Below are 20,575 nucleotides of genomic sequence, written 5' to 3' on the forward strand. Positions count from 1 at the left end.
ACCTTAACAAAACGTTGAGTTACTTCGTATGTCATTTGGTGGGCGTCGAAGTATTAATAAAGAATGACCTAATTATCTAAACTAATTAGGGCAACTAAGATACGTTTCACAAAAGATTGTAATTATAAGCAAACAGTTTTCAACCATTGCTGTTTGATTAAACTAAATTGCACTAATTAAAAAGACTTAAAACTTTATGAATTTAAGCATGAACACAAAACAAATAATATTAAAAACGAGAAGTTGTGAGTAATAAATTAAAAGGCTTTATCCCTCTCAAATTCCAATTGTGTATTGATCATTAAAACAAATACTATATTTATCTAGCTTTCATTTAAATCACATACACATGAATCGTTCACTAAAAACATTATCTTGAGCAGAAACTATGCGAATTACGCAAATTGTCTTTATCCCTAACGAAATTAACATTGTGTGAATTCAGAACAATTGTTATATCACAATAACTTATCTTGCAATAATAAAAAATGGGTTAAAGTTAAAAATAGGCTACAAACTTACACAAATGTACCGATGTCGCCCACAAACCCATTTCCGTCCTACTGTCACCTATAAACTTATAAAAAATGTGCTGATGTTAACATTTCGTTACCGGTTACCTGCTGAACCGGTAAAGTTAATTATTTAACTTTTTTTATTCATTTTATATGTCCCGATGTCGCCCATATACTTTCAGTTGTGTTACGATGTCGCACATATGTTTCGATGTATCACCGACGTGTCATGACTATTTAGAAGCCACGCCATCAACTATTTTGGTTGACGGTTAAAAAAAGTATTTTGTTTATATTACCACATTTTTTATAAGTTTGTAGGCGACAGTAGGACTGAAGTGAGTTTGTGGGCGACATCGGTACATTTGTGTAAGTTTGTAGCCTATTTTTGGCTTTAACCCATAAAAGATTAATAAACTTGCATCAAACAATTACCCAATCAATTCACAATACATAAATCTAATGACTTTCTCAATACAAATCATGAATCACATATGTTTTTAAATAAAAATCATAAATACAATAACTGTTTAGAAGAAATAAAGAAAGAACTTAGCCGCGCATGTTCATGATGAAGAACAATAGATGGATCTTGAATATTGAAAATTTTTCACATGCCGGTGTTAGGGTATGAGGTTTAGCTTCAAAATATGGTTGTGAGTAATTGGAGACTAACATAATTGTTCCGTAAGTCAGAAAATCTAAAAAAATTTGTAGGCCAAAAATTTCAAAAATACCCCTACGTAAAAATATGCAAGTATGGGCGTATTTTTACGTCCATAATTACATAGACGTAAAAGCCAGACGTAATTTAACGCCTCAAATATGTGTGTTCCCAAATTAATTATATGGGGAGTATTTTCACGCTGGTTTTGGCGTACTTTTATGCCCATACCAAAATTTCACCATTTTCTCGTTTTTAACTCATTTTCGCGCGTATCATCTTCAATCTTCAAATAACACAAAAACTAACAGAAATTACCATTTTTCAACCATCAAAGTCTCGTAAACCTCTTCATATACACACAAATATTGGCATGAATTATGAATCAATCAAATCTCTCACACTTGCCTTTGTTTGTCCTTAAACAAATCTTCAACTCTAAACAATATCAATCAAGCAATCTTCAAAATGTCAATGTGCATATCTTTCGTGTAAGCATGAAATCACCAATGTAAAGCAAAGAACCAACAATACCCAGAGTGAAGTGGTGTGTGTCAACCCTTTGTGAATAGGATTGTGACACTACACGAGTTGGTAAAGTTGGAAATATGATGAATCTAACTATCAAGGTGCCTTCCCATTATCGTTAAGTAGAATCGTTCGCCTGTTCACAATTCACTTCACCTCAATGGATTGTTTGATGTTGATCCCAAAAGGAATTCTAGCCATGAATCGGGATGCGCCTTCTCCTAGACTGTTCGGCAACCCTACAACTGTTCTAGACAACTATTTTTTGATTAAATCAGATAGATGTGTCTTATGTGACCATTTAATTCCGTGAATGTGTATTGTGCCTTCTACAGTTGTCCTCGTAATGAACAAAGACACGGAAAATGTACTTACTCGGTAAAAGGAAGGCGGTGAAAAATCAATTGTAATAGTGAAATGTATGTGTCAACCACTGCTAAATTGTTAATGATTAGCTACACGACCAGTTTACTTACCCGGTAAACTACTTCTCGGGTGAAAAGAGAAACGATGAACAAGAAAATGTTAACACTTGAATATAATCCAAGTGACCTATTAAGAATAGGATTTCTTCTTAAGTTATCGTAATAATTTAGCACATTAAATATGTGAGTCTTAAGGCAATTAATAATGACATGCATCCAAATTAGGATAAAGTGGCTGGGTGCATTCACTATCCTTGTTAAGAGAAACAGTGAAATCGCCCTAGAAATGTTTGGTCTGGCACATGGTCTAGTTTCTGATCATGCAATGCAACCTCCGTTTCAAACGGATGACACGAGAAATAAATCACGTGGCCTACATAACAATTATCGTGAATTCGTAGGATTTCCATTCATCATTGGAATACGTTCCTTCGAATGTTGAGAAATGTTTATTGAAAAATAATGCATAGTAGAAGAGTAAGTTGGGTCGCGCATACACTATCCTTGTATTACTTTGTAGTTTTTTATTTTACAGTTTTACCCCTTAATTTTAACATATCGTTTGTTTTGCATGCATAAAGTAAAGGTATAAATGAACATTACCTTATTTTTGTTACTTATTTATATAGATGTGAAATTTTATTTAAGACATCCCGAAATAAAATGTTGGCAATTAATTAAGGACGGAGGGTGTATTTTTTAACAGATTTGCATGCATTCCGTTTCCTCAAAACAAGCCATTCACCTCATTAGTCATTGCTCCAAAATAACACTCCATTTCCGAGTTTTTTAAGAAGAGAAAAGAAAGAAGCAATTCTTTCCAATTTGAAAGGAACTATAAAATTAGGCATAATTTTCCTTTTACTTACTTCTCTCTCTAATTAAAAAATTTAGGAACACCTGCTTAATTTATTTCTCTTTTCTTTCTTTTTCTTCCTAAATCAAAACTTTGGAACAAAGTGAAGAGTGAAAAAGACATATTTAATATGATAATAAAAGGAAATAATTATTGTCATAGCCTCTGTGGTATGTATCAAATTACCGAGTTAGTCCTTAGAGTATTTTATTTATCCAGATAACGTTCGTGGTTTGAAAATAAAGAAAAGGTCCTTAATGTAAACCTCTGAAACTTAATTTTAAGCACAAAAAAGACCGTAAATACAGCAACAACTGAAATGTCCCGTTCATATTGATTATAAACGTTCCATATTAATTGATTTCGTTGCGAGGTTTTGTGAAAGGACCCGTTCATATACATTATAAACGATTCACAATAGTTGATTACATCGCGAGGTATTTGACCTCTATATGATACATTTTACAAATATTGCATTCGTTTTTAAAAGACAAACTTTCTTTACAACGAAAGTTGACGGCATGCACACCATTTCATAATACATCCAACTATAATTGGCTTAATAATAATCTTGATGAACTCAATGACTCGAATGCAACGTCTTTCAAAATATGCCATGAAGGACTCCAAGTAATATCCTTAAAATGAGCTAATGCACAGCGGAAGATTTCTTTAATACCTGAGAATAAACATGCTTTAAAGTGTCAACCAAAAGGTTGGTGAGTTCATAGGTTTATCATAACAATCATTTCAATATATTAATAGACCACAAGATTTCCGTTTATAAATATATGTACACTCGCAAGTGTATAAAAGTATTCTATAAGTTGTAGGCACCCGGTAACAAGCCTTAACGTTCATGTTTTACCCTCTGAAGTACACCAGACCAGGTGTGTTTAAAATAACCTCGAAGTACTAAAGCATCCCATAGTCAGGATGGGGTTTGTCAGGCCCAATAGATCTATCTTTAGGATTCGCGCCTACCGTACATAGACAAGTAGTTTAATGTTACCAAGCTAAGGGTATATTTTTGGTTTAAACCCACGTAGAATTAGTTTTAGTACTTGTGCCTATTTCGTAAAACATTTATAAAAACAGCGCATGTATTCTCAGTCCCAAAAATATATATAAAAGGGAGCAAATTAAACTCACAATACTGTATTTCGTAGTAAAAATATATATAACGTCATTTAACAAGTGCAAGGTTGGCCTCGGATTCACGAAAGTATCAATATTGAGATTCAATATTGCAGGAAAGTACGTAGACGCAACGGAGATGATAAACACTAGATTGACCTCACGAGCATGCCCATGAACCATACCCATCACCTCCATAGCTATAACCCATAATTTCCTTAGCTTCGACTCATTCAAAAAAACTATTTTGAAATCACTCGGACAGCACTCCGTCGTAATATTTTATGTATAATAATAATATCTTGAAATAATACAGAGCAAATATATATATATATATATATATATATATATATATAAATCGATTGAGAGAGTTTAGAGAAATATATTTTCAAGTTTCTATGAAATAATGAAACCTATTGAATTCTATTTATAATAGATTTTTGAATTATTAAAGTATGAATTATTAAAGTAAATTATTAAAGTATGAATTATTAAAGTGAATTATTAAAGTATGAATTATTAAAGTGAATTATTAAAGTGAATTATTAAAGTTAAAGTAAAGTAAAAGTAAAGTAAAGGTAAAGTTAAAGTATAGTAAAAGTATAAAAAACTATGTATGTATAATACGCATATAAATATATATAATATTAATTTAAATCGTTATATATATTTAATGAAATAAAATATAAATATCGTTATATTTATTATACTGGTTAAGTAATGAGTTGTCAAAAGTGATTCTAGATATTTATAAAAATTATATACGTTTTAATAATAAAGTTTCTTTTTAAACTGAAAACGTCTTTGTACGTTTGAAAATAGATTAATAGAATATTATGGAAACCAATTCTCCACTAACTTTTGTCTAACTTTCGTAAATGACACTTTTTGTTTTTATTTATAAATAGCTTTATAAATTATTCTGAATATCGTTAAGAGGAATAGATTTTCTCAAATCATAGTGGACCTCTCAACAGAGACTTGTAATCATAATTCAATGTTTCTGATAATTCAATCATTTAATATATATTTTTTTAATTTCGTCAAAAATCATATTGAAACAAATACGTTCGTGTAAAGTATTATACGTTTAATACTTTATTAATATTCTCAAGTTATAATATATATATATATATATAATATATACATATATATATACATATCTATTTATATATAACGGTTCGTGAATCATCGGAATTTGATCGAGGTTATAATGAATGTATGAACACAGTTTAAAATTCTTGAGATTTAACTTAACAAACTTTGTTTATCGTATCGGAATAATATAAAGATTAAAGTTTAAATTTGGTCGAAAATTTCCGGGTCGTCACAGTACCTACCCGTTAAAGAAATTTCTTCCCCGAAATTTGATAAAGGTCGTCATGACTAACAATGAGAATGTTATTATAACGAATATAGAGTTTTATCATGTTCAAGAAGAATGGATAAAATAATTCGTTTACTCGAAGCGTGTGAGTGAAGTTATCGTAAATGAATGAAATAAGATAATAGTGATTCGTCGTATCTTTTGACGTCATCACGATTGATCTCCGAAAAGAAAATCTTTGTAATCTATATTGGATTTGATTATTCGGCGATTAAGGAAATTATGATCCTCTTCGAATTAATGCGATAATCCATTTTGATTTCTCTGTCGGATATTTCACTATAAATCCACCTCATTTGTTTTCTTACAACTCACACCTTCTCAACTCATATTTTAAAGTATTTGTCAATATGCTTCATCCAGTGCTGATTCTTGATATACTCCTCACTTTCATATCTGTCGCTCTTCTTTTTCATCTGTCTCCGGAAGAATCTATTTACTTCTACTATACTCTTGGTTTTATAGTGTTTTTAGTTCTCCCGTGTCTTTATATTGCTATATGCATTGATATATACGGTTTGTGATTTATGGGTTGTTGTTGGGTTTTATATCTTCCCTTATATTTCAAAGTCCTTGCTTCTTCTATAATCATTGTCATCCACAGTTAATGCTCTCTTCTATTTGCTATGAATTATACTCCCATTTCTAGTTCAGAGTTTTGTCCTTTCGTTTCTTCTTCTTGTGATTAAGCACCGCTTGTAATGGTCCAGAATTCGCAGATATAAATTTTGGAATGAACATTGTTAATGTTCTAGGAAGGAAATTTGTGACAACCCGGAAATTTCCAACCAAATTTAAACTTTATCTTTATATTATTCCAACACGATAAGCAAAGTTTGTTAAGTTAATTGTCAAGAATTTTAAATCGTGTTCATACATTCATTATAACCTCGACCAAATTCCGACGATTCACGAACCGTTATATATAAATAAATATGTATATATATGTATATATATATTATAACTTGAGAATATTAATAAAGTATTAAACGTATAATACTTTACATGAACGTATTTGTTTCAATATGTTTATCGATGGAATTAGAAGATAATATCAAATGATTGATTTATCAGATACATTATGATATCATTACGGGTCTATGTTATGAGGTCCACTGTGATTTAAGAAATCTATTCTTTTTGACAACATTCGGAAAATGGTAAAGTGATTTATAAGTAAGAACGTGAAGTGTAAATAACTTAGATGTTGGATATCGACAAGTTAAGTAACTCGACATTTTTCATTAAGATGATTTCATACGTTTATTTAACCTTTGAACTTTATCCCATGCTTCACCAACAAACTGTAATTTAAAAACTTGAAACCTATTATGAATATATATGATTCTACTTTTCTAAAACATTTTATGATATATAACGATTTCCATTATTTTAACCTTTAAACAAAATGATTCTTAAAAATATATTTGGTTTTGGAAAACAAAATTATTATATTTATTTGATTTAGTTTCAAACGTACAAAAACGTTTTCAGTTTAAAAAGAACTTTATTATTAAAACGTATATAACTTTTATAAATATCTAGAACCACTTTTGACAACTCATTACTTAACCAGTATGATAAAGATAATGATATTTATATTTTATTTTATTAAATATATATAACGATTTAAATTAATATTATATATATTTATACGCGTATTATACGTACATAGTTTTATACTTTTACTATACTTAAACTTTACCTTTACTTTATTTTTACTTTACTTTAACTTTAATAATTCACTTTAATAATTCATACTTTAATAATTCATACTTTAATAATTTACTTTAATAATTCATACTTTAATAATTCACTTTAATAATTCAAAAATCTATTATAAATAGAATTCAATAGGTTTCATTATTTCATAGAAACTTGAAAATATTTTTCTCTAAACTCTAAACTCTCTCAATCGATTTACATATATATATTTACTCCGTATTATTTCAAGATATTATTAGTATACATAAAATATTACGTCAGAGTGCTGTCCGAGTGATTTCGAAATTGTTTTTCGAGTGGGATTGGATTAAGGAAATTATGGGTTATAGCTATGGAGGTGATTGGGTATGGTTCATGGGTATGCTCGTGAGGTCAATATAGTGTTTATCATCTCCGTTGCGTCTACGTACCTTTCCTGCAATATTGAATCTCAATATTGATACGTGAGTACTCATAATTTAACTTTTACATACTAATAGTGTATCCCTAACTAGTGCTCGAGTATATAGGATTATGCATGTTTGTACTTTTGATATTGCCTTTAGTTAGGTTATGTTGAATCCTGAATTAGTTATATATGCGACTGAGATAAGGTATAAGATATGCATGTCGTTGGAAAGCTAGTGAAAAATTAAGAACTTTTCATTTAGATATCGAATGATTTCGATGAACGGATTTGAAGTTATAGTCCATCGAATTTTTGTATTATTATTAAAAATGATTATTATTATCGTCGTTATTATCGTCGTTCTAGTTTATTTTATTATTATTATTATTATTATTATTATTATTATTATTATTATTATTATTATTATTATCTTTATCAATAAAAGGATTTATCATTAAAAAATGTTATTTTTTATTATTATTACTATCGTTATTATCGTTAAAGTTATAATTAGTATTATTATTATTATCCAATTATTATTATTATTATTATTATTATTATTATTATTATTATTATTATAATTATTATTATTATTATTATTATTATTATTATGATTATTATTGGTATTATTATTATTATTATCATTATTAATATATATCATTATTTAAAAATGGTTATTGTTATTGTTATTATTATTATTACTATATTATCATTAAGATAATTATTAGTATTATCGTTAATAATGTTATAGTAACTATCATTATTAATATTAGTGTAATTGAAACAAATATTTGTAACACCTAATTATTTTGATTACTATTATTATCATTATTACCAACACGATATAAAAGACGATTAAAAGCTATTAAACAAAATAATTAGGAAATAATGGGTAAGAGTATCATGATGAAATTAAAATATTATAAGATATTGATTTAGGTAAAATTATCGTTCTTATTATTTTTATCATTACTCTTATTATTAAAATTATCGTTAGTATTAAAACTATCATTTTAACAAAAATTATCATTTTAATAGAAATGTCATTGTTACTATAAAATATCATTATTATTATTATTATTATTTTAAATAGAATTATTATTTTAAAGATAATATTAAAAATTATTGTAAATATTAAAGTTATCATAATTAGAATTATCGTTTTATCATAATGTCATCTTAGTAATTCTAAATATTGATATTTTTATAATAATAATTATTATTACAAAATAATACAACTTTTACTTACTATCATTATAGATATTATTTTATCAAATAAATATTTGATACAAACATATTTTACTACGTGTAATAACTTACTTTAATAATACCTATCATATTATCTTTATAATATTAAATGAACCCTATAAATTTTATTACTTAATATATATAAAAGTATATTTTATTATATAAATATAATATAAAATTTTATTTATTAATAAATAAATTATATTATTTACTCTAATAAATCTTTTAAAAATATTTAAAAATATAAAACGACGATATTTAAACTATATATTAATCATGTATAGATTTTTGGAAATTATTTTGAGTCAAATTTACTTTTGTTGACTTTTGCATATTAGTCTCGAGCATTAGGATTGTGGTACACTATGACTTGACCTAATTTGTTAGACAAATATTGACCAACACATAAATATATATAATTAATTTAGGTTCGTGAATCCGAGGCCAACCTTGCACTTGTTCAATGACGTTATATGTATTTTTACTACGAAATACAGTATGGTGAGTTTCATTTACCTTTTTACCCTTTATATTTTTGGGACTGAGAATACATGCGCTTTTATAAATGTTTGACAAAATAGACACAAGTAATTGAAACTACATTCTATGGTTGAATTATCGAAATCGAATATGCCCCTTTTTATTAAAGTCTGGTAATTTAAGAATTAGGGAACAGACACCCTAATTAACGCGAATCCTAAAAATAGATCTATTGGGCCTAACAAACCCCATCCAAAGTACCGGATGCTTTAGTACTTCGAAATTATATCATGTCCGAAGGAGGATCCCGAAATGATAGGGGATATTCTTATATGTATCTAGTTAATGTCGGTTACCAGGTGTTCACCATATGAATGATTATTTTTTGTCTCTATGCATGGGACGTATATTTATGAGAACTGGAAATGAAATTCTTGTGGTCTATTAAAATGATGGAAATAAATGATTATGATAAACTAATGAACTCACCAACCTTTTGGTTGACACTTTAAAGCATGTTTATTCTCAGGTGTTAAAGAAATCTTCCGCTGTGCATTTGCTCATTTTAAAGATATTACTTGGAGTCTTTCATAGCATATTTCGAAGAACGTTGCATTCGAGTCATTGAGTTCATCAAAGATTATTATTAAATCAATTTATAGTTGGATAGTGGATATTATGAAATGGTATGCATGCCTGTCAATTTTTGATGTAAAGAAAGATTGTCTTTTAAAAACGAATGCAATGTTTGTAAAATGTATCATATAGAGGTCAAATACCTCGCAATGTAATCAACTATTGTGAATTGTTTATAATGTATATGAACGGGTCCTTTCAGTTGGTATCAGAGCGGTGGTCTTAGCGAACCAGGTCTGCATTAGTGTGTCTAACTGATAAGTCGTTAGGATGCATTAGTGAGTCTGGACTTTGACCGTGTCTGCATGTCAAAAGTTTTGCTTATCATTTCTAGTCGGAAATCATCTGCTTATCATCCATAGGAAATTACCTGCTTATCATTATTAGTCTAGACACGTCTTGCTACATTAATTGCATGAGTAGTGTATAGACAAAATTCATATCTTAGCGTATATGCTAAATCATATCTTATCGTATCTGTTACTTTAAACTTTGCCTGACATATCCCGCAAATTCCTCCGTAATCTATGAAATCTTTTGATCTCTATATATAGATATCCTATGTAAATAGAATACCACCCGATAGCCGAAAAATCTTTTTTATATCGAAAATCCTTTATCCAATCGTACGAAATGGAATTTGTCATCAGTTCAAGTCACTCGCATTCCGAAATGGAATCTCACTCAAGCTCCGAAAGCAGTGTGACCGGAATGGATCAACTAATCAGACATCACCTATTCTGGATGAATTGGGGATGGGTTCGTAGCCTCCTCAATCATTGGAAACAGGAAGAAGGCGATCCTTTCCATCCACCACATTGCCCTCTTGGTGAAGAACCTGAAGCACTTACCGGCGAACCTGTTCGAGACACCATTTTCTCTCTCATTTCCAGGGTATCTCGTCACGATTATATACTACATCAAATTCTAGATTTTATTTATCCGCTCGTTTCAACCGACAATCATCCTGGAATAATAGAAGAAGTCAACGAACTTCGCGCTCGGGTAGTGGCTTTGGAGAATATGGTGTAGAGATTACAAACGCCAGCAGCAGCACCAGCAGCATAACCAGTACCACCATCATCAACGCCAACAGTACCATTACCACCTCCAACCACAACCGCGTTGTAAACCTCAACTTCACAATCTATCCCACGAGCATCAACGTCATACGTACCATAGATACCAAGGAGTACCAACAACAATAACTGACGAAGTATTAAATCATAACTTCATTGGAGAAACATTCCGCGGCGATTATATAATCTCTAAAGTCTTAGAGATTATCTAATCTAGCCCTAACCATAAATCAGTTAAGCGAACCAAAATGATAGAAGGAAGAGTAGAAACCCTGATAAAAATGGTGTGTGATTAACAAGTTAAACTTGTTTTACCAACAGCATCAACAGTACCGTCAACGTCACCAGTATCGTCAGTACAGTCAACATCAGAATCAACAACACCTATAACATCACAAACTCCGTCAGTTCAAGAATCACTGTGGACATCATTACGAATCAATAACGTGTATATTGTATCAACAAGTTATGAAGAATTAACTCATTCCCTCTGAAGAAATTATATATATATTTTATATATATATATATATATATATATATATATATATATATATAAATATATATATATATATATATATATATATATATATATATATATATATATATATATATATATATATATATATATATATATATATATTTTGAAATAAAAAATAAATCTTTCCGTGCTAAGCTATTGTGTGTGAATCTTAACTACTCGGTTAATTCATATTACAAATATGCAATAATGTACGTCCCTCGCCCGCGACTTAACCATCGTTAACTACAATCTCTGTCTCAATTCAACAAATTCCAATTCCTAATAAATCAAGTATATATTTGATTTTACACTTCATCATTGATGTAACCGAAACTTTTCAGATAACATCATTCGTACTTTGCGAAGTTCACAAGAATTTAACGAAAACCAACATCATATCTCAACAAATAACGAAGTATTGATTCATAATTTCAATATTATTGAAGAAATACTTATGTAACCTCTAAAGCCTTCAAGGAATTATTCAATTCTAGTTCCAACCGTAAATCGAATGAGTTTAATTTAGTATTAACTCATTAAAATCTATGTTACATCTGAGGAGAATATATACATATATATTTTCATAAAGACTGTAATAAAATTCTTATGTACAAAATATTAATTGTGAAATTTTTTTTAACGGGTAGGTAATACCCGAGAGATATATATAAATTCACAATTAATATGTTACATTCTTCGAATCAGATTAAGCAAATTATCAATTATACTTCCTACTTTCACAATAATATACATTCTTTCATAGAAATCAAAACAATCATACTCATTCAAACCCAATTACATATTCTGCTTTTAAAATCTCAGAATTCAATTCGAGATATAACCGATACCTTCACTTTTAGATTCCTACATCTTTCAAAGCTATACTTTGACTTCAAAAGTGTGTTAGAACATCAAATGTATACAAACGATTACAATCTGTGTTCAAACCCTTCGAAAATCTCTGAAGACACTTCAAATAATGAGCAATCGAGATGATGATCCAACCACATATTACCCACAGTTATGTACTTAAAAAGCTCTCGAAACCAAAGTCATAATTCAACACATATCTGTGTCAGATCTTTTGGCATTTATTAGCAAAAATAACCTTGCAATTCCTTTGCAAAGTAGCAAATTATATCATAGCTCCAGCAAGACAACTTCGATTTTTTCATTCGGAGTAGCCTTATCATAATTTTGATATATGTGATTACCCTTTTGTTACCGGAGAACCTTTCATATTCCACCACATTAGCAATAAACTTACCAACAACTTCACTGATCTTGGGCATTCCGAAGAATCTTTATATTTATCGAAACCTCATCATTTACTCATCTGCCTCTTGTAACGAGAATTGCCATACGAATCATTGGGAATTAGCAATCAGTATTTTGAAATCTCACAGCATGTTGACGCCAACAGTTATACATAACGTCTATTTCCAAGGTTTACATACTTCGAATGTGAAGTTTCTGAAAAACACTCTGAACCGCGAACTAGTTCTCGAAATGCTGATGAAGCAACAAAAACTGTAAACGACCTTAGCAGTAAAAAGTTTGACGATAAAGATTAGTGTATTAACAAAGCTCAGAAATAGAGAAGTTTTGGAACTGGAAAACGGATTGAGCAAAGTATGAAGGAGGCTGTGGACAAATCACAAAGACTGAACCTGCCTTCAAAGAATCCAAATGATTCAGTGTCTGCTGAAGTCATTAACAAATACCTTGCTCCTGATACTAAACCCTTACAGACAATATTCTTCATCATTCTCTGACATTAGAAATTTTAAGATATCATCGTATCTTTCATTATAAATATCCTCCATATTTCTGAAGATATTTCCATAACTATTCTTATCTGGAATCATTTATCTCTTTGCGCTATCTGTATTACATCAAAAAGGAAACTGTTTAGTTCCTATACTCTGTAAACCTTTGAGTTTAAAATATGAATGTTTTTGAAGTAGTGTTGGAAACTGAAGCATGAGTTAGTATAATATAATGACACCTAATCAACGTGATTATATTACAGTAATTCATGCTGAGTTTCTAAATGGAACGTGATGATTCACAGATCATAACATCATCATGTGCCATGTTATACGACTCTTTTATTCTATTTAACCTCTAAAATATCAAGAAAATATTTCTTGATGATTCGGCCTTTTCCAAGGTATTCTAGTAATTTGACAAGTCAAAATCGTGCCATCACAATTTCCTTCCTAGAACATTAACAATGTTCATTCCGAAATTTATATCTGTGAATTCTGGACCATTACAAGCGGTGCTTAATCGCAAGAAGAAGAAACGAAAGGACAAAACTCCGAAATAGAAATTGGGGCATAAATTGCAGCAAATAAAAGAGAGCATTAACTATAGATGCCAATGATTATAGAAGATAGAAACAGAGACTTTGAAATATAAGGGAAGATATAAAGCCCAACGACAAACCAAAAAAATTATAAATCATATATATCGATGCATATAGCAATATAAAGACACGGGAGAACTAGAAACACTATAAACCTAAGAGTATAGTAGAAGTAAATAGATTCTTCCGGCGGTAGATGAAAAAGAAGAATGACCGATATGAAAGTTATAAGTATATCGAGAATCAGAACTGGATGGAGCATATTGATGAATACTTTAAAATATGAGTTGAGGGGGAAAGAATAGAAGGTGATGAAACATGACTAGGAACTTAGAAATCAACAGATTTAACTCACACAATGACGGAATAAGTGAATCAAACCCTCTAGTGAATAGGTTAAGCTTTTTGGGATTAATTTAGTCATACCACAACTAAATCAAGTGTGATTAGATCAACACCTAGAGCTATTATTCACCACCTGGGTGATTTGGGTTGAGAGAGAATCGGAGGAGCTCACCATATCTGAGTGTGTGTAACAAATGAGAGGCTTAACATAAAATGAAGAATATAAGACTTTATATACCCCTGCTGTTGACTCACCCGTACGATTCATCCATCACACATACGAGTTGGCTTCATCAGCCGTACGGGTGATCACTCACTCGTGTCTTCTCATTTTGGTTGTAATTGTGACTTAGCTCAGCATCAACCGTGCGTATGAGCCTGTCAGCCGTACGAGTGAGGCTTCACTCGGACGTCTGACTAATTCTAAGATAGTCAAACATCTAAATCTCATTCCTGCAGTTGCTGTAACCACATACAAACACGGATAGGATAATAACGAACGATCATGGTGGCCTGTAAACTGTTGTACCTGCAATGGACGTGGGTAGATATCCAGGGACTTGCATAAAATGCATCAACAGAAGGTGTGAGTTGTAAGAAAGCGAAGGAGGTGAATTTATAAGAAAATCTCTGACAGAACAATTAAAATGGACGATTGCATTTAAAGCGGATCCTAATTCCTTTTGTTACCGAAGAATCAAATCTTATTACAAAGATTTTCTTCAAATCCCTTGAAATCTGGAAATCAATCATATCTACGTCAAATGATAAGATGAATCTACACTTACTCATTTCACTCTTCTATGTTAGCTTCATTCGTACTCTTCATATAAATGGATTGTTTATCCAAATTATTCGCTGATGATAAAACTCTAATTTTCAGCCTGTATGCATCATGAAAACGTACTTATTATCATTCACGACCTTTCCACTCAAATTTCGGGACGAAATTTCTTTAACGGGTAGGTACTGTGACAACCCAAAAATTTCCAACCAAATTTAAACTTTATCTTTATATTATTCCGACACGATAAGCAAAGTTTGTTAAGTTAAATCTCAAGAATTTTAAATTGTGTTCATACATTCATTATAACCTCGACCAAATTCCGACAATTCACGAACCGTTATATATAAATAAATATGTATATATATGTATATATATATTATAACTTGAGAATATTAATAAAGTATTAAACGTATAATACTTTACATGAACGTATTTGTTTCAATATGTTTATCGATGGAATTAGAAGATAATATCAAATGATTGATTTATCAGATACATTATGATATCATTACGGGTCTATGTTATGAGGTCCACTGTGATTTAAGAAATCTATTCTTTTTGACAACATTCGGAAAATGGTAAAGTGATTTATAAGTAAGAACGTGAAGTGTAAATAACTTAGATGTTGGATATCGACAAGTTAAGTAACTCGACATTTTTCATTAAGATGATTTCATACGTTTATTTAACCTTTGAACTTTATCCCATGCTTCACCAACAAACTGTAATTTAAAAACTTGAAACCTATTATGAATATATATGATTCTACTTTTCTAAAACATTTTATGATATATAACGATTTCCATTATTTTAACCTTTAAACAAAATGATTCTTAAAAATATATTTAGTTTTGGAAAACAAAATTATTATATTTATTTGATTTAGTTTCAAACGTACAAAAACGTTTTCAGTTTAAAAAGAACTTTATTATTAAAACGTATATAACTTTTATAAATATCTAGAACCACTTTTGACAACTCATTACTTAACCAGTATGATAAAGATAATGATATTTATATTTTATTTTATTAAATATATATAACGATTTAAATTAATATTATATATATTTATACGCGTATTATACGTACATAGTTTTATACTTTTACTATACTTAAACTTTACCTTTACTTTATTTTTACTTTACTTTAACTTTAATAATTCACTTTAATAATTCATACTTTAATAATTCATACTTTAATAATTTACTTTAATAATTCATACTTTAATAATTTACTTTAATAATTCATACTTTAATAATTTACTTTAATAATTTAAAAATCTATTATTTCATTATTTCATAGAAACTTGAAAATATTTTTCTCTAAACTCTAAACTCTCTCAATCGATTTACATATATATATTTACTCCGTATTATTTCAAGATATTATTAGTATACATAAAATATTACGTCAGAGTGCTGTCTGAGTGATTTCGAAATTGTTTTTCGAGTGGGATTGGATTAAGGAAATTATGGGTTATAGCTATGGAGGTGATTGGGTATGGTTCATGGGTATGCTCGTGAGGTCAATATAGTGTTTATCATCTCCGTTGCGTCTACGTACCTTTCTTGCAATATTGAATCTCAATATTGATACGTGAGTACTCATAATTTAACTTTTACATACTAATAGTGTATCCCTGACTAGTGCTCGAGTATATAGGATTATGCATGTTTGTACTTTTGATATTGCCTTTAGTTAGGTTATGTTGAATCCTGAATTAGTTATATATGTGACTGAGATAAGGTATAAGATATGCATGTCGTTGGAAAGCTAGTGAAAAATTAAGAACTTTTCATTTAGATATCGAATGATTTCGATGAACGGATTTGAAGTTATAGTCCATCGAATTTTTGTATTATTATTAAAAATGATTATTATTATCGTCGTTATTATCGTCGTTCTAGTTTATCTTATTATTATTATTATTATTATTATTATTATTATTATCTTTATCAATAAAAGGATTTATCATTAAAAAATGTTATTTTTTTTTATTATTACTATCGTTATTATCGTTAAAGTTATAATTAGTATTATTATTATTATCCAATTATTATTATTATTATTATTATTATTATTATTATTATTATTATTATTATTATTATTATTATTATTGGTATTATTATTATTATTATCATTATTAATATATATATCATTATTTAAAAATGGTTATTGTTATTGTTATTATTATTATTATTACTATATTATCATTAAGATAATTATTAGTATTATCGTTAATAATGTTATAGTAACTATCATTATTAATATTAGTGTAATTAAAACAAATATTTGTAACACCTAATTATTTTGATTACTATTATTATCATTATTACCAACACGATATAAAAGACGATTAAAAGCTATTAAATGAAACGATTAGGAAATAATGGGTAAGAGTATCATGATGAAATTAAAATATTATAAGATATTGATTTAGATAAAATTATCGTTCTTATTATTTTTATCATTACTATTATTATTAAAATTATCGTTAGTATTAAAACTATCGTTTTAACAAAAATTATCATTTTAATAGAAATGTCATTGTTACTATAAAATATTATTATTATTATTATTATTATTTTAAATAGAATTATTATTTTAAAGATAATATTAAAAATTATCGTAAATATTAAAGTTATCATAATTAGAATTATCGTTTTATCATAATGTCATCTTAGTAATTCTAAATATTGATATTTTTATAATAATAATTATTATTACAAAATAATACAACTTTTACTTACTATCATTATAGATATTATTTTATCAAATAAATATTTGATACAAACATATTTTACTACGTGTAATAACTTACTTTAATAATACCTATCATATTATCTTTATAAAATTAAATGAACCATATAAATTTTATTACTTAATATATATAAAAGTATATTTTATTATATAAATATAATATAAAACTTTATTTATTAATAAATAAATTATATTATTTACTCTAATAAATCTTTTAAAAATATTTAAAAATATAAAACGACGATATTTAAACTATATATTAATCATGTATAGATTTTTGGAAATTATTTTGAGTCAAATTTACTTTTGTTGACTTTTGCATATTAGTCTCGAGCATTAGGATTGTGGTACACTATGACTTGACCTAATTTGTTAGACAAATATTGACCAACACATAAATATATATAATTAATTTAGGTTCGTGAATCCGAGGCCAACCTTGCACTTGTTCAATGACATTATATGTATTTTTACTACGAAATACAGTATGGTGAGTTTCATTTACCTTTTTACCCTTTATATTTTTGGGACTGAGAATACATGCGCTTTTATAAATGTTTGACAAAATAGACACAAGTAATTGAAACTACATTCTATGGTTGAATTATCAAAATCGAATATGCCCCTTTTTATTAAAGTCTGGTAATCTAAGAATTAGGGAACAGACACCCTAATTGACGCGAATCCTAAAGATAGTTCTATTGGGCCTAACAAACCCCATCCAAAGTACCGGATGCTTTAGTACTTCGAAATTATATCATGTCCGAAGGAGGATCCCGGAATGATAGGGGATATTCTTATATGTATCTAGTTAATGTCGGTTACCAGGTGTTCACCATATGAATGATTATTTTTTGTCTCTATGCATGAGACGTATATTTATGAGAACTGGAAATGAAATTCTTGTGGTCTATTAAAATGATGGAAATAAATGATTATGATAAACTAATGAACTCACCAACCTTTTGGTTGACACTTTAAAGCATGTTTATTCTCAGGTGTTAAAGAAATCTTCCGCTGTGCATTTGCTCATTTTAAAGATATTACTTGGAGTCTTTCATAGCATATTTCGAAGAACGTTGCATTCGAGTCATTGAGTTCATCAAAGATTATTATTAAATCAATTTATAGTTGGATAGTGGATATTATGAAATGGTATGCATGCCTGTCAATTTTTGATGTAAAGAAAGATTGTCTTTTAAAAACGAATGCAATGTTTGTAAAATGTATCATATAGAGGTCAAATAACTCGCAATGTAATCAACTATTGTGAATCGTTTATAATGTATATGAACGGGTCCTTTCAAAATTGTAATGGCACGATCTTGTCAAATTACCAGAATACCTCGGAAAAGGCCGAATCATCAAGAAATATTTTCTTGATATTTAGAGATCAAAGAGAATACAAGAGTCGTGTAACATAGCACATGATGACGTTATGATCTGTGAATCATCATGTTCCATTTAGAAACTCAGCATGAATTACTGTAATATAATCACGTTGATCAAGTGTCATTATATTATACTAACTCATGCTTCAGCTCCCAACACTTCTTCAAGAATATTCCTATTTTAAACTCGCATGTTTCAGAATTTAGAAACTAAAATAGTTTCTTTTATGATATAATACAGATAGCGCGAAGAGGTAAATGATTTCAGATAAGAATAATTATAAAAATATCTTCAGAAGTATGGATGATATTTATAATGAAAGATACGATGATATCTTAGAATGTCTAATATCAGAGGATGATGAAGGATATTGTCCACAGGGGTTTAGAGTCAGGAGCAATGTATTCGTTAATGACTTCAGCAAGTACTGAATCATTTGGATTCTTTGAAGGCAGGTTCAGCCTTTGTGATTTGTCCACAGCCTCCGTCATACTTTGCTCAATCCGTTTTCCAGTTCCAAATCTTCTCTTTTTCTGAGCTTTGCCAATATACTATCCTTTATCATCCAACTTTTTACTGTTAAGGCCATTTACAGTTTTTGCTGCTTCATCAGCATTTTTCAAAATTTCGAGAACTGGTTCGCAGTTTAGCGTGTTTTTTAGAAATTTCTTATTCAAAGAATGTAAGTCTTGGAGGTAGACATTGTGTGTATATGTAATTGTTGATGTAGACATGCTATGAGGTTTCAAAATACCAATTGCTGATTCTCAATAATTGGTATGGCAATTCTTGTTATAAGGTACGAATGAGTATATGATAGGGTTTCGATAATTATAATGATTTTTTTTTGGAAAGTCAAAGATCAGTGAAGTTGTTGGTAAGTTTATTGCTAATGTGGTGAATATAAACGATTCCCCAGTAACGTTGGCGAAAGGGCAACGTATCTATCAAGGTTATAATAAGACTGTTTTGATTGAGAAGTCGAAGTTGACTTGCTGGAGCTGTGACAAAACTGTCTATTTTGAAACGGAATTGAAAAGTTATTTTAGCTAGTAAATGCCAAAGGGTCTAACAGGGATACGTGTTGAACTATGACTTGGGTTTTGAGAGTTTTTCAGGTGTATAACTGTGGATAACATGTGGTTGGATCATCATCTCGATTGTTCCATAGTTGAAGTGTCTTCAGGAATTTCGAAGGGTTTGAGCACATATTGTAATCGTTAATACATATGATGTTCTAACACAGTTTTAAAGTCAAAGTATAGCTTTGAAAGATATAGGAATCTATGAGTGATGATACTGGTTATATTTCGAATTGAATTATGCGATTTC

This window comes from Rutidosis leptorrhynchoides, chromosome 11 (genome assembly GCF_046630445.1).
Source record: "Rutidosis leptorrhynchoides isolate AG116_Rl617_1_P2 chromosome 11, CSIRO_AGI_Rlap_v1, whole genome shotgun sequence".
NCBI lineage: Eukaryota > Viridiplantae > Streptophyta > Magnoliopsida > Asterales > Asteraceae > Rutidosis > Rutidosis leptorrhynchoides.